Source organism: Meleagris gallopavo, chromosome 2 (assembly GCF_000146605.3).
Source record: "Meleagris gallopavo isolate NT-WF06-2002-E0010 breed Aviagen turkey brand Nicholas breeding stock chromosome 2, Turkey_5.1, whole genome shotgun sequence".
Classification (NCBI taxonomy): Eukaryota; Metazoa; Chordata; class Aves; order Galliformes; family Phasianidae; genus Meleagris; species Meleagris gallopavo.
In genome coordinates this window covers 60,499,331-60,512,611 of record NC_015012.2, presented here as the reverse complement: position 1 = coordinate 60,512,611, position 13,281 = coordinate 60,499,331, and positions in this window count along the sequence as shown.

Below are 13,281 nucleotides of genomic sequence, written 5' to 3'. Positions count from 1 at the left end.
AAATGGGAAAATATTCAGTACTAAAATGCAGCTCCTTTGGATAGAAGTAGGCAAACAACAGATGGGATTTGAAAAGGCCATGCAACTATAAAATGAAGTAAATTATGGCAAGTGTTTATAAAACAAAGCTATGTACCATAAAAGAGTGACCAGAAAAAATTAGTATCCATAAACTGTTTCTATTTTTAGGGTCTCCACTGACTGTGTTGTGCACACTGAAGCAAAACTTAATTGATACTCACCTGAGAAACTATAAGATTTTGGTGTAGGTCTCTGGGATATATGAAACTAAATTTATCAGCCTTTAAGGTCTCATTGCTTTTGTCCTAACCAGATGTAAGTTGAACTTAGGAAAAAGTCAAATGTAGTTCTCCAACTTGTACTACTTGTAGTGCAAGAAATTGCTATAATTTAGCAGCATATTGGCCATTTCCTCTGTGTAGCTGTACTAGGTATCTGGCAAATGCATGGCATAATTTAGCATTCACGGATCTAAGCAAGCACACTAATGACTCAGTCTGCTGTACTTTGAGATTCTTTCCACTCTTTCAGCTCCAACAACAGCAACCAAAATACTCTTCGTGTATGCCTTTACAGACACAACTAGTTTAATTTTGCTCTTGCTTCCATGGATTTAAGTAGCCACTGGAAGTGGTCTTCTCAACACGATTAGGAAAGCAGTTCCTATGATTTACAACATTCAGGTTTAGCCTAGTCAGCCTTAAAGGACTGGCATCAATCAGCTGTGAAATGTGATAGATGTTTACTGGGAAGTAAAAGCTCAAAAACTAAACTAAAAACTAAAACCCTGTAAACACTTGTGAAATCTCATTCGGGGCATCACAACCAAAACCAAGCAGAGGCCATCAGCCTGCATGATCAGGAACACACTGCACAAAAATAAGTTCTACACAGAAATTCAGCAACTATGCATTATGAAAACCTGAAAGATCAAGATGACAGAACTGAACATTCAAAACAAAAGAAACCTGTATTGGAAAGGAATTATACAGACTGTCTTTATATTTAATGAATGTGAAATCTCCAGTCTATGCAAAAAGAGCTATGGGATGCTCTTTTAAAACTCGCAGTCTTTTCAAGCCAATAAAAGACAAAGCTGGGAAAGGAAGTCTGGGGTCCAAACATCTGCTATTGCACCCTGTCATATAATTCTTCTCAGAAATGCAATCTGAAGCACTGTGGTTTGTGGTCTGCATTACTTGCACTACCAGGTTATTCCAGAGCATCAGGCTCATACAGTTGGAAGCTTTTCAATTCCTTCTTAGGCTAAGTGTAGTTGTGGCCTATCAACACCTACTTGTTTCTCCAGAAACTTTATCACTTATCTTACATATTTTTCTCCCTTTTTAATATTTACTGCCATGGTGTCTTTATGGGCAACACAAACATCATCTTTCATCCTTTCTCTTCTTGAGTGATGCTAACTTTTTGTCTTTGAACAAAGGTACAATATGGGTCACAATGTATTCTTGAAGACAAAAAAAAGAAAACACAACACTTCAAAACTGAATGGAAAACCAAGTCACATAAGTCCATCAGAGACTAATACACTATATTGGGTGTAAGTGACAAAGTTTTACTAGTGGCATGGCCACAGCACTGCTCTCTGAGATGAGGCCAGGGTCTGCCTGTCTGGCAGGTGCTGACCTCCATCTGGTCCACCAGATGTCTCCAATGGACCTATTGCAAGACACAGCTGAGCCCAGACAGCTGGTGACACCTCTGGGAAGATATATTTAGGAAAGGGCAGAAATCACTGGAAAAGGATGACAGAATGCAGAAACAGATGGAGAACCAGAAGATGAGGAGAGAATTGAGGCAAACAGCAACTGCAGCATCTGGGTCAGGAGAAGAGGAGATAGCACAGCTCCACTTCTGAAGGAAATGCAACCTGTAGAAGACCAACACCTGAATGCAGGAAAAATGTGAGAAGGAAGGAGCAGCAGAGAGAATCTTCTCTATCTTGACTGCAAATGCCTCATGTGCTGCTTGCTGTATCCCTGAGATGATAACAGAGGGAAGGAGAGGAGTCTTGGCAGGAGTGAAGCTGGGCTTCGGAATGGACTGGTGTGATAAGTGTTTCTTTTTTCTTGTGTTTCCTAACACTCCCAGTACTCAAAATATTTATATTAATCGGTAAAGAATTTCCTTGACTGTATGTCAACCCTCAGTCTCCTCATTCTCTCATTCTTGATATTTTCTTCCTTGTGTGCTGCTGCCAGGGCAACGTGCAAGAAGCTGTGGATGCTTGACTGTGTGCTGAGGTCACCAGATATGTAATCGCGATGCATTTCTGAGGTAAAACAAATTTTTCAGATTCGGTCAGAAAATCCAGTTTAACTCCTAAACATTTCAACTTCAGATTCTTGCTTATACCTGCCTCTAAAGAGCCTGAAGAGAATAGTAAAGTAAAGTAAATGCAGAGAATCCTCAGCAACAAGGATTTATTAAAGTTTCTGTTTTGGTCACTGAACACTATATGCAGATCAAGAGAGACCCCTTACTTGAAAGCATATAAATAGCAGTGGAAACAAATGAAAGGTCAGAAAACAGAAGACTGTGAAAGTAATATTTCTTTCACAAAATTGTAAGTAGAAAATGTCAAGGCTAGAAATTCTTCTCAGGAATGACTCCTGATGAAGTGTGTATCAGATCAAAGACACCACAGATCAAAAAGATCTGGTAGATAAGACAAGAAATAGCAAAGCTTGCAATCCTCAGAATGAGAAATTGGAAGAAAAAGGTGTGTGAGGGAGAATAGCCTCCAAATAATGTCCATATAAGTTAGATGTTTTCAGATCTTTTAGATTTGCTTTGCTTTACAGAGCTCATTCTGAGATGCCAGAAGAGCAGTCTGCTGCAGTATTTTATTGGATCTCTGAGAACTCCTGATGGAATTGGGAGGCATCAGAAGCTTAGAAAATAAATAATGGTGCATGAAGAGTGAAGACAACTTTAGTTCTGTTTCAGAAATCAAGCAGAAATTGATAATAATTCAGTATCTAGAAGAAAAGCAAAGGAATATGTAAAGAGCACATTATTTCAGCCCATTCTAATCTCCTTTTGGGGCAATGTAATATCTGTTTTTAGCAAAACCTATGTTCCGTACTTGTTGCTACTAAACATAATTTGATTAAAAGTCTATGGGATGGACGAGTACTGGCAGATAGCTATATCTATATTTTCTAGTGAGACACTGTAAGAATAGAAAGACGTAGTGACTGAAGTTCTATAAGGGTATTTCAGAAATGAAGTAGGTTTGGTATTTACATCAACCACTTCAGTGATGGAGTATGGAGCACACTTACTACAAATACCAGTAACTCAAAACTAGAAGGGATTGCAGTCATGTTAGAGGACAAAATACCATTAAAGTGATCAAATGCAAAAAGTAATTTATTCTTTATAAAGAATCACAGGCTAAACACAAGTTAACAACATCATGCTGTTGCAATAATTAAACCAAAAAAAAAAAAAAAAAAGACAACACATTAGACTTCTAACTAGGATCACAAATTGCAAGATTTATAAGGGCTCCTTCTGTTCTGTTCAACATCAGTGAAGATCTCTGGTATAAAGTGCAGCTCTCAACCATAATTCAAGGAAGATGCAGAACAACCAGGCAATGTGGAGCAGAGTAACAAGAACAATGAGAGGGTTAGAAAAGACCCTTGGCTAGAGAAGATAGACAAAATTAGAAGAGGAACTGGAATAAACAGGAAAGTATTATTTTATTCTCTAGTGTCATTTTAGATGTTCTAATGAATCCCACTTGGTCTCATGGATGCTATTGCCTTTTCAGGATAACATCCTTTAGAATTGTTCCATACTCACCAAGCCTCCAGAGATAGCACAGGGCATCTAATACGTCAGTAGGCTCCCTTGACAGTAGTCTCCTATGTGTGAGAAGAAGATCTATGTAAATTAAGCCATGGGCAAGACACCTCAAGGCTAAGTTACTACTGGGCAGCATGCTTTCTCCCTAAGCTCCACTCACTTTTGGAAATGACTCATTTCATCAAAAAGTCTTATGTCTGAAATAAATTAGATGACGTGAACTCTAGAAATGCTTATTTCCTTCCATTCTCCACAAGGAGAGAGGACTAAGGCAAGTGTAGATGTGTGTACTGCAAACATCTAAAATTATATGAGATTCATTTTCCTGCATTGTACAAATATTAACTCCTAGGTCACTAAGTATTTTCCCTCCATCACAAATAATGGTTCTTGATGTAAGAAGCACAGATTGAAGTTCTGTGACCAACTCTAAAAAGATCAGGCTATAAATCCCCTGTTTGTTCTTATAACCTACTCTTTATAAGCTATACCTATCTTCCAGTACAGTATTCCAAGAAACTTCTTGAACTATGATATGAATTGCCATTACACAATAAAGAAGTAATAAATAATGAAAATAGCATGCCTGCTGTGAAGGCAATATAATTTATCAAAACCAAAGAAAGGAAAATTTTACCTAGTTATTCATTCAACAGAGAAGGCAACAACTGCACTTTAATATGGTTATACCTGGTATTTTATCTGTATATTGTGTTTTAAGTCTCACTTTGAAAAACATTCAAGAAGATAAAATGAACACCGTATTTCAGTAGAAAGCAAAATGTCCTCTGTCTCTAAAAATGGAGAAATTCATCCACAATAGTTGGCCATCCACCTAGCAGGAAATAATTTGAAGTATTTCCAGTTTGTACGTTTCAGTTTCATCTTTGTTTTGAGGAAGGGAGAAGAATACAGAAAAGAAAGCAAACCATTGTTTCTCTGCAGAAATTTGGTTTCAGCTTCCTCGTATCTCTTGTTTGCTTTGTTTCAGAGAGTGTACACAAGGAAGAATGGTGAGACCATTGCTTTGACTTTTTTCTCATCTTCCTGTGATTCAAGGAAATCAAACTAGTAAACCCAGTAAAAATAAACATAAACTACTGGCAAGGACTTCTTCAAAGATGTAATTTCTAAAGTAGTCTATATAAAAATCTAATTGTCTGTGACCCTCTTTTGTGTTAGCAAAAAGGTGATAAAATAATCACCTTTATTTTCAGGAGACTTTCTCTGCCAAGCATTTCTGGAATGTACCGCACTATGACTTGCACTGAGTGAAGAAGCTATATATGTCTGCAAGCTACCAAATGGCTTTATCCTCTACCCTTTGATTGAGTCTTTAGTAGGCTTACTTATGGAGAAAATAAATAGCTACTTATGTTTCTGCTGCTTCACTTTCTGGCATGTTAAATGGTGAAGTTTAAAACATTTTTTATGATCCTTGCAGCATAAATACAAGGAGAGGATACAAGCAGAGAAGTTCAGTGAAACGGAGTGGATTATGCAAGCAAACTTCTTACAGTTGTGCAGTAAAAAATATAGGATCTTCTAGCTTTTCAGAACCTAACTTGCACTTTGCGTTTCCACTCTACATGAGCTGATTCAACACCATCCATTATGCAATGTGGTATTCAAAGATAAGTTGTGCCTAAATCAGAAAATAGATGAAATATTCACACTAGTGCTTACAAAGTTTATATCATATTATGGAAAAATTCACATACAAAAAATTGTGCATACTAGTTTCTGTCCTTTATTTATATCTCTTGGATATCCATGGATCTGAGCAAGGTCACAAACTAGGTACTACTTTCAATATTCTGACTAAACATAGCTCAGTGTGAAACTGTATAATAGGCAATGGTAATTTAAATAAAACTGATTTAACTCCTGTGGATTCTCTCAAACCCACCTGCTCATGTCTCCAAGGAGTCTGACCAGGGTCACTTTGGTGGCAAGGAGGACAAGGGACAAGGCTATTGAGTATTCATCACATCACTTGTCATAGACTGGTGACCACATGCTGTTTTTCTGCTGTGCTTTTTTTTTCCTTAGGGTTTTACAGGAATGGAAGCATTTTCTCTCCCACTGTATAACACCTCTGTAAATTGTCAAGTAACACTGCTGATTTTCTCATTGTTCTTTTGACTCCTTTTCTGCATGTAGCTTGTCCTTTATCTTAGCCTGTCCTTTTTTTACCTGGTCCAGATGTCATGAGATGGAATTGAATGTGCTGTGATCTCTGCCAGCTGGTAATCTGGGAGCCATCAACACAGGAAAATCTTTTCACTTTTTCTTTTCTTCTGTTGTATTAGTTTTCTGGTACTTTTACATCTAGACACTTACACCAATCTTAACATCTTATAAGAAATTTCTACATTCATAATGATGTAAACCATTAGGAAAAGATAATAATAAGCAATCTCATTAGCACCCTCCCTATTTATGCATAAAACAGCAGACCAAAACCCTTTCCTCATTTGAATGCATAATTCAAATTATACACAACAATCATATATGTACACAGAGAGAGAGAAAGAGAGAATGACAGGGTCAAAATAAGAGTTAAAGTTCACATCCATTTCACATATGGAAATTCTTCTGACATTAAATAGAAGGTATAGAAGTGCTTATTCTGAACTTTTCAACACAATCACTTATTGTATAGTAATTCCTAGCCCAGGACTAAAAAAAATAATAATAAAAAAGAAGCAATTAACATTTTCCTCATAACAGCCACTACCACTAGTTGTAATGAAACCAGATGTAAGATGAACTCCATCACTTGCTTGATACAACAAAGCAGCATAAGGCAACCATACACATACAACAAACTCAGGATACATTAGCTAATTTTACTATTTCTAACTCTCTGCTACAGAAAATGCAATGAGCATAGTCTTGAACAGTGCATTTTCTTCCTGTGGCTGATAATTTATCACATCTCACAGTGGTCAAGTGGATTAGAAGGAGTTTCCTTCATCCTACACATTAGATCAATAGCCATTTTCAAAGACAACAGATCAATGATAGACAAATGCTCTACTATAAAGTAAGAAATCTTATGAGGCTTTGTCCTGTACTCTATTCATCCCTTCTGAAATGAACATCTGTTCAGCTCCTATGGCTTACTTATAATGCCTGTAACATTTCAGTGTCTAAAAATCTTCACAGCCTGTGATTTAAGGGAAAGATTTTTTTTTTAAGTACAACTATTTTTCAAGCAGTGATATATTTGAGATAACTATGAAATGTATTTCATAAGGCCAAAGGTGGGGGGTTCAAAACAGCCCATACTGTCTTTTCGTGGGCTCCCATTGCCTTAGATTCTCTGGAGAATCCCAGCCTAAAGAATCCCAAGAACTTTTTCTTTCCTTATGTATCAATTTATTTTCTGTAAAGGGATAAGCATGTCAGAAATTATTTTTGCAAGTTTTGACTAATTATCTGTCATACAGAAAGAAATCTTAAGGTAGACAATTTTAACAAGTAATATCACTATGGGAGGGGAGAGGAGGCGAGGCAAGGCAAGGAGAGGAGAGGAGGAATTATACTCAAACATAGCAGGCAGTCAGCTACAGAATATGAGTTTATAGACAGGCTGTTTGCAGTGAGTACAACCATGAGGTTGCAAATGCTCTCAGTGTATATAAAAAGGAGCAAAGAGTTTATATAACAAAGTAGATTCAGCTGAGACATTAATGAGTGGGAAAAAAAGTCATAACACAATGAAACACAGAAATAAGTTGCCGGGGAACCTATGCATTTCCTATCATCCAAAGTCCATCAGGTATGACACAGATGCATGCCACACACCTTGAGGAAAAATCATCTTGATGAATGGAGATAGTCTGTATCCTCTCATGATATTTCCTGCCTCCTCATTCTTTCTACTAAAATACTAAAACAGAACTAGAGAAAGTGCTACATATGGAATCAGTGGAGGAGAAAAAGTGGCAATTCTGAGAAAGTAAGGGAAATGGTCTGCTGAGTTATGGCATCCTTTATCATAAAAACCTACTGGGGGGTTTGTTACAAGCATATATATCCCAGCAGAAAGGAGAAAGAGGATTGTTATCATGGAAACAAACTTATCTCCCCTCAGAGAAAAGGAGAAAAAGTCCAGGCAAGTCTAGCACCACCATAAACTGCCATCTCCACCATAATTTGAAGTCTAAGAAAAAAAGGATCCAAATGCTGAAAAAGCCTCACGGATCCTAGCATCCATGGTCATGGCATAGCTTGCAATACTTGATGTAGTTATGTATGATCTTGATCACTTAGATTATTAAAATTGTAGTGTCCACCATTGTGTATACCCATATGTTCCTGGAATGCCCTGACATGAGGGATACAGGTTACCCTTTATAGAATACTATGAGCAAAACAGGAAATCAAAGGAATGGAGGTAGCACAGGCATTAAGAAATTCTTATATTTTTAATCTAAGATTTAAACTTTATTTCAAACCTGTCCTGGTACTAAAACTTGAATCAGGAACAGGTACGTGGTCTTCAAACACACTCTTTGTACTCCTTATTCTTCATATAGATGAGTATCTCCAGTTACTTGAAATGACAGCTGGCATTCAAGTGGAAGGAGAGAGTTTCTTTTTTCACTGTTACCTCATTGTATACACAAAAACGTTGTTCTTAGATATGATGTGATTTGACATTAAGTGAGGCAACAGTAAAAAGAATTTTTAGAGGTTTCTTTCAGCTTGGGTGATTCCTGTCAATTTACACAATCACCACAAACCAAAATGTTTTATGAAAAATTAGCAGGTTAATTATCCATAAGCAGTGAGTAATTTGTATTACCTATGTGGTTAATTCACCACATTGAAACATGTGCTGACTGCATGTCTGTGTTGTCTTACAAATTAAAGGAGAAACCCTGCAAGGCACTGTCTGTCCTCAAGTCCTACAATTGCTCCCACAGTGCATAACATCTAATCCAAAAGATATTTCTGATGGATAACAAGTGTTTGATGTATTTCAGATTGGATCACCTACGGCAATGTACTTTAGAAAATAAAACAGTCAAGTAAGACAAAGAAAAACAAAAATAAGTAACTGAAACACTCCAGAGCAAAATTAAATATTTCTTATGTTTATAATATTTTCCTTTGTCATGTTTTCAGCATTCACTAAATGACAAGAATCATCTGTCTGAGCTGGGACAAATATTGCTGTAGGAGTGGCCATTGCTGCTGACAGTATGCAGGTCTTCTTGACCCACCCCTAGAGAAACTTGGAGAAATTTCTCATTTCATCCAGAGAAATATTCCCAGAGCTCCCCTCAGCACTCCTTAGTATGTGTTTATAGTTTCCAGTCATACAAAGACTTCCATATGCAATCTGTAGGTCAGCCAAGTTGGCTACTTTTTATTTTAAATAGACCCTTCTGACTAAATTTGGAGAAATCTGTGGAGTTTTACCATTAGTCACAGTGAAACCAAGGTTTTCCCCTGTACTTTCAAGTTCCAGAAGTACTCATAAGAGAGAGACCATTCAATATTTACCCTGATCTAACACAGATATAGCACTACACAAGATGCATGCCAGAAAGGTAGCAGGTTCTCAGCCTGTCTCTGCTGCCCTCAACTTCAAGATACAGAGGACAATCTGCCTCTTGAGTTGCTAAATAGAGTGAGCTGAAGGCCCATTCTTATCACCCAGCTGCCTCCTCTCTCTGCAGCTTATGCAGCCCACTTCTCATCCCATAAATGAGTCACTACACTGAATATATTTCCTTTAATTTGAATAAAGCATTGAGGTGAGCTACCGGACAACATATCTCTGACCTTTGTCTCAACTGAAAATTAAAATTGTAGAATCATAGAATCATTTAGGTTGGAAAAGGCCTTGATATTCCCAGGTCCAACCATCAACTTGACCCACTAAGTTCCACCACTATGCCACATCCCTTAATGCCACATTCACACATCACTTAAATGCATCCAAGGATGCAGAATCCACCACTTCCCTGAGCAGCTTGTTCCAGAGCTTGATCATCTTCTTCATGAAAAAAATTCTTCCTAATATCCAATCTAAACTTCCCTTTGTGTAACTTGAGTCTGCTTCCTCATGTTCCATCATTTATTGCTTGAGAAGAGTCCAACATCCTCCTTACTACAACCTCTTTTCAGGTTGATATAGAGAGGGCTGAGGCCTCCCCTCACTTTCCTCAGCCACTCTTCATAATTTGTTTCCTAGGCCTTTCACCAGCTTTCTTTCTCTTCTCTGAACACAGTTGAGTAATCAACTCAAATCAACATCCTTCTTGTAGTGAGTCTCAAAACTGAGCACAATATTAAAGATGTGGTCTCACGAGTGCCACATGCAAGGGGACGATCACTTCCCTAGTCTTGCTGGCCACGTTATTTCTGATGCAGCCCAGATGCTAAAAAGAAAATTACCAGTCAGCAACAATGATTCAGAAGTGATTTTCCACTTTTTGGTATCCAAAAGCTATTAGCAAGCATCAGAATGCTGAGCAACGTAGGCTGCCAAGTCAGTCTGTATGAATGTGGCGGGAGGCAGCGAAAGTATCCTGAACTGCAATCCAAAGGAAACATGACTTGATGAATAATCATCTTATATTTCATATTAAAGAACATATATTGTTTTACAATTGGCATAAAATAACTCCATCCCCTTCTGTTTTCAGCAAACTGTGCATAAATATCTTTCAATAGAAAGTTTCGATTTCCCTTTTTTTCACAAAAGAAACAAGAAAAAAATCATTTAAAAGCTTACAAGAGTTTTCTTTTACAAAGTCCTGGAGAACTGTCAGTAGGCAGACCTATGATTCTAGTGCTAAGGATCCTGCATGAAAATTATTATATGCTACATATAGGTAAAATAAAAGTTGCAAGTTGTAGTATATTATAAACATAGACTCGGCCATTAGATTAGTGGTTGTGTAAGACAGTGCCCCAAACGCTGAGCAAACGAATATCCAACATGCCACAATTTTTTTATTCAACATTTGCTTAAAGACGACTTTCCAACCCCATTTCTGAAACAATTATCTTCTGTGGGTGTGAATATGACCTTTAAATATTGTTTGAATATAGATTTATGGGTGATTCATTTACCAGAAATTGTGTGAATTCTTCTTAGCTGCAAATCATCAGTATGGGATCTGCTGAATAAATATGACTCCCTCTGTTCAAAAGCTGTGCACAAAATGTTTTCACTGTTACTTAGTTTCTTAAAACTGAGATTTTGACCATCGGAATAACGTTAGCACCACCTAGAGGCACATATCCAGACACTTATCCAGATCCGTCATTTTCTCCATGCCTTTAGTTTCAGGAGGTTCCCTTTAGTCTATGTTTTTGAGGGTTATTTTGAATATAAAGTTATACACCAAAGCCTTTAACCAAGAGGATTTTTTTTTTTTTTTTGCAAAATAAAAATGTTCTTTTTGCCTATATAAGAACAGACGAACAGCACCACTTAGTACTGTTTTACTATTTAAAACAAATGAACTCCTATTAAAACTTTAATCATTGTGTATCTGATTTTGAACATAGATGATCAGATCTGTGAATTGAGCTCATTCTCATTCCCGTAAGAATATTCCCAAATGTAACCAACATCAGGATCTCTTTGAGGCTCAGAAATATTTTGCCTCTGCCTTCTTGACCTAAATCATGCCAATCATGACTCCCAGTCATGACATACATCAAGGACTTCCATTTTCTACAGATGAGCTCTAATTATATACAGAAGTTTTGCAGTTGATGCCCCAATGCATGATCTTGTGTTTCACATTATTATTTTCCTAATTTCTATCACTCCTTTGTCAAGACTATCTTATCTTTCTAGCAGAGTTATTCAATTTTTATCCTCCTGAAAAAGTTTTGAAACTTATTTTCTCAGAAGTGTCATCCACAGATAACCAAAAGGTTTATGTTGTCACCTCTGAATAGCTTCCTATCTTTCTGAAAATGTACTCTTTTGAAGATAATACGTTCAGTACTTGTTTATTTATTACATTTTATGTCAGCCAAAAAAAAATCATTGTTACTATATTCAGCTTTCCTATAGTGTCTTTCCTGCCTATTAAAAACTTCATAATAAAATACATTATTCTTCTTAGCTTAGAGACCCTTCAGAAAAGAAATCTGTTAACTTTCATTCTACAGCTTTAACCAGGAGCAACTGTGTCCCACTGATATCAGTACAATTTGTTCTTCAACCCCAGACTGGGAAATGAAATCCAGCCATCATCAGTAACCACTTAACAAAATTCATTTTAAAAATAATATTTGGTACTCAAGATACGCATAACCAAACAAGAATTAAAGCACTTAGCAGATACCTAACATGACACAACAACACTTCTTTTAATTTTTTTTTTCCTACAATGACAACTCAAACGTCAGTTCTTTTCATCTTCCTTTAAAACTTCATCTCAGTGTTACGTAGTCTTTCTTTCTGACTTCTTCTCATGGTGTAATGTTTAGTATTAAATGGGGAGGTTGGTGGCCCTGCATGTGGCAAGGGGGTTGGAGATTCATGATCCTTGAGGTCCCTTCCAACCCTGGCCATTCTGTGATTCTGTGTGTCACAGTTCAAGGCATTATTACTGCTCCTCCACCATTCTGTTTCAAGCTGAGGTCTGTATCTTACTGAAATTATTTCTAGCCTTTTGCATTAGGATGAAGATTCACCTTCTATTTGTTCTAATCTCATTCAACATCCTCAACTGGATCAGGTATAAACTCTTTCTATGCATGTATGACTGCTAGCAGTGTAATTTTCTTTTTCCTTGCTCTTTCTAGTAGAAAGCTTATAAGCATATAGCTTAAGTCTACCGTGTAACCCTTTGACACTTGAATGCCTCACACATTCACGCAAGACAGGTATTCCTCAAGCACTTTTGTCTCATCCTATGTACACTAGTGTCTTCCTGTACAGGTTGAGGCAGAAAAGCACATATAAGATAGCTAAAAATGGCTAGTTACAGAAAGTACACATTTACTTTAAATAAACATGATAATGTGATATTTGGGTTCCTAATTCTGAGAAAATTAATTCACAGACATACAAAAGTTGTCCAGGCACACCACTCTCTTGTCCTTCATCATCAACTCAGCTTGCCCTCCAGACTCTTCAACATTTTTGTAGCCCTCTTTTGGATGCTCTCTGATAGTTTTATGTCCTTCTTACGTTGTGGCATCCAAACCTGCAGCCAGTGCTCAAGGTGAGGCCACACACACAGTGCAGACCAGAGAGGACAACCCACACCCCCTGAAATCTGGCAGCAATGCTGGGCCTGGTACCCTGCACCCCAGGGTATGGCTAACTGGGCGCACTGCTGGCTCACGTTCTACTCGCTGTCAACCAGAACCCCCATATCCTCGGGGATAAAGCTTAAGAATTTTAAATCCCGTTTGCTACATGCAGGTGAC